The sequence below is a fragment of the Sorex fumeus genome, unplaced genomic scaffold (genome assembly GCF_029834395.1).
Source record: "Sorex fumeus unplaced genomic scaffold, SorFum_2.1 ptg000054l, whole genome shotgun sequence".
Taxonomy (NCBI): Eukaryota; Metazoa; Chordata; class Mammalia; order Eulipotyphla; family Soricidae; genus Sorex; species Sorex fumeus.
Genome location: NW_026606111.1, coordinates 48,787,678 through 48,791,781, shown reverse-complemented (window position 1 = coordinate 48,791,781; position 4,104 = coordinate 48,787,678). Strand labels below are relative to the sequence as shown.

At 40.0% G+C, this 4,104-nt stretch overlaps 1 pseudogene; it reads left to right on the top strand.

The window, feature by feature from the left end:
* The first annotated feature begins 367 nt into the window (after positions 1 to 367).
* Positions 368 to 464, top strand: LOC130033736 (uncharacterized; annotated as a pseudogene).
* The last annotated feature ends 3,640 nt before the right edge of the window (positions 465 to 4,104 follow it).

Below are 4,104 nucleotides of genomic sequence, written 5' to 3'. Positions count from 1 at the left end.
AAATCCTACTTACATTCAAGGTGGTCAAAGTGCAGACAACACCATCCACCTTTTCCTGGAGATGTACGCGGGACTGCGGTGAGAACAGCAAAAGGCTCTAGTTTAATGGTATTAATGAAGGTTTCAGGGAAGTGCATTAAACAGGACTCATATAACATCTTCTAAAAGAATTATTTTGTAAAACTGATGCCTTGATTATGGTAAAAGATAATATGGTAAAAACCATATTTTTCTTTCTGGGACATTAAAGTTCTAAATCTATCAAGCTGCTTTGAAATACTTTCCTTGATTAGGTACCACTCTCTGCCATAGGGTAAGTAAGGACAACACTCAAAGTAATCAGAAGAGAAAAATTAACTCCTACTAGGTTTGGTTACACATATACTAAAATTGAAATGATACAGAGATTATCATGGTCCTTGCACAGAGACGACATGCAAACTTGTAAAGAGCTCCATATTTTTGTTGCAAGAAGAACTAACACGGCTACTTTAAGCTAAGGCAATCCCCACAAGTACAAAAATTCTACATAAAGATAGCACAAATCCCCATAACAACAATCTCTCTCAATGTCTATGGACTAAATGTGCCAATTCAGAGGCACAGAATAGGAAGATGAATTAGAAAACTGAACCCAACATTCTGATGCCTGCAAGAAACACATCTGATCAATCAAAGCAACCATGGGCTAAAAGTAAAAGGCTGGAAAACAAGTCTTCAAGAAAAGAACACCTCCACAAAGCTGGGGTAGCCATACTAGTATCAGACCACGTGGACTTCAGGCTAAAGGTTATAAGAGACAGTGAATGTCATTCTTCACGATCATGGGATCTTTACATCAGAAAAAACTCACCCTCCTCAATGTAGATGCTCAATGACAGACCAGCAAAATACTTAAAAACAACTTCTAATAGACTTAAAAAAAAAACATTGATAGCAAAACAGTACTAGGTGGAGATTTCAACACTACTTTGTCACTTCTCAATAGATCATACAGACTAAATCTCAGCAAGGAAATATTGTATTTAAGGGAAGTAATGAACAACCGTTGGCTTAGAGAAGAAATCAAAGAGGAAATAAAAAGGTTCCAGAAACAAATGAGAATGAGGACGCGAGCTAGCAGAACTTGTGGGACACAGCAAAAGCAGTGTTAAGAGGAAAGACTATAGCTCTGCCAGAATTCATCAGGAAGAAAGAAAGGGCCTACATGAATAAATTAGAGCTCAAGATTTTGGAAAATGACCAACAAAAGGAGTGCAAACTAGGCTGGAGCAAGGAAATAATAAAATTTGTAGTAGAAATCAATGAGCTAGAATCCCAAAATACAATCCAGAAGACCAATAAAAGCAAAAGCTTGTTATTTGAGAAAATAAACAAGATCAATAAACCTCTAGAAGCCTCTCAAAGAAACAGAAAGAATTCTAATAAATCGTATCAGAAATGCAAAGGGGGGTATCCTAATAGAAACTACAGAAATCCATAGGATCATCAGAGATTATTTTGAGAATCTTTGCAGCAGGAAATGAGAGAATCTTGAATAAATTGATAAATTAATGGATTCCAATTACCTCCCAAGGCTGAACCAAGAAGATTTGGAATACTTGAACCTATCACTACCAAGGAAATTGAAATGATGGTCAAAATATCCCCCCAAACAGAATCCGTGGCCCATATGGATTCAATAGTGAAATATTTCAATCCTTTAAAGAGGAACTGCTGCCAACATTTTTCAAGATTTTCCAGGAAATTGAAGAAACAGAAATGCTCCCAAATAGTTTCTATGAGGCAAAGATCACCCTAATACTCAAAACAGACAGAGACACCACAAAAAATGAAAATTACAGACCTATTTCCTTGATGAATACAGATACACAGATTCTCAAGAAAATACCAGCAAAGAGAATCCAGAAACTCAACAAAAGATCACACACTATGACCAAGTAGGTTTATCTTGGAGATGCAAGGATGGCTTAACATTCTCTAGTCAATCAACAGAATACACCATCTCAATAAAATAAAGATAAAAGTCATGTCATCATATCGATAGATGTAGATAAAGCATGTGATGAGATCCAGCACCCATACATGATGAAAAACTCTCAACAAAATGGGAGTTGAAAGTACTTTCTTCAATCTAGTCAAAACAAACTACCACAAACCCACAGCAAGCATTATTCTCAACGGGGAGAAAACTAAAGGCTTGGAGCAGAAATCAATGAGCTAGAATCCCAGAATACAATTAGGCACAAAACAAGTTACCCACTCTCACCACACCTATTCAACATAGTACTTGAAGTACTTGCCATAGGATTTCGGTAAAAAGAAAAGATATCAAGGGCATCCATATAAAAAAGGAAGAACTCAAGCTTTTACTATTTGGAGATGACATGATACTATACTTGGAAAATCCCAAAGAATCTACAAAAAAGCTCCTGGGAACAATAGATTTGTTTCGTAAAGTAGCATATTACAAAATCAATATCCGGTAGTCCATGGCTTTCCCATATATTTCAAATGAAAGAGAAAAAAAGAGATAGAGAAAAACAATCCCATTCACAATAATACCTCAGAAAATCGAGTATATTAGAATCAACTAAAATGTTAAGGAACTATACTTTGGTACTATTGCGGCAACATGGGAAGCTGCCATTGTTGACAACATTGACGAGGAATACAATCCACTGGTTCAGCACCTCCATGAATGTGCGAGGAATGCCAAGAGAGAGATAGCCACAAAAAATTGCCTATCTTCGAAAACTCTTGAGCTAATTCGCCAGCATGGTTTGGCGCATGCCTCAGCTGACCGCAAGCTAACGTGTGAGCATGCAAAGCAGTGCAGAGATGCGATCAAGGAAGACCTAAAAGAGAGAAGAGCAGAAGTACTGGTAGATGCGGCAGAAGCCAGGAAAAGTATTCGTAATGCCTGCCTGTCCTTCGCCAACTATAAGACCAAGATGACTGCCCTCCGACGTCCTGATGGATCCATCACATCCTCCAGAACGGCAGTGGAGAAGATTACCATGATTTCTACTCAAATCTCTTCAATAGCCATGTCCACTTGCCTACATACCAAATTCCACAGGATGGATATGTTGTTCCCAATGTTCTCCCTTCCGAAATCTGACACGCCATTTCGTTGGTAAAGAAACAAATAGCACTCGGCCCAGACAAGGTCAGACCTGAACACCTGAAGAACCTGCAGTCAGTACTTATCAATACGCTGGCTCGGCTCTTCACTCGCTACCTGTCTGAATGTAAGTTTCCGTCCCAAAGGAAAACCAGCAGGACCGTACTACTGTTCAAGAAGGGAGACATCCATGGCATTGGCAACTATCGCCGGATCTGCCTATTGTCTGTCATCTACAAGTTGTTCACTGGAGTCATCCTAAATAGGATTGGCAGAACACTAGATGAAGGACAACCATGCAAGCAAGCAGGGTTCTGCAAAGGATTCAGCACCATCGACCATATCCACATGATAACCAAGCTCATTGAAGTTTCTCTGGAGTTCAAGATGCCGCTGTTTAACGTTCATTGATTTAAAGAAGGCCTTTGATTCTGTTGAGACGGAAGTGGTCATTGAAGCCCTAGCCAATCAGGGCATTCAAGACCAGTACATCAGGATCCTCCGTGAGCTGTATTGCAGATTCACTAGCAGGATCTCACCTTTCTACAAAGAAGTGATCGTTGATGTCAAGAGAGGGGTGTGGCAGGGTGATACCCTTTCACCGAAACTCTTCAGTGCCACCTTCGAGAACATCATGCGACGACTGGAATGGGAAGGAATGGGAATGAAGATAGATGGTCGGCAACTACACCACCTCCACTTTGCTGATGACATTGTTTTAATAACACCAAACATCGGCCAAGCGGCACAAATGCTGGCCAACTTTGACCGTGAGTGTGGAAAGGTAGGACTACAGCTGAATCTTAGGAAAATAATGTTTATGCGAAACAGCCTTGTTCCTGATGCCCCATTCACTCTCAATTGAAGGACTATCTCCGAATGCAACAGCTATGTGTACCTAGATCGAGAGGTCAACAAGACAAATGACCTGGCACCCGAGCTGTGCAGGAGGAAGAGAGCAGCTTGGAACGCCTTCA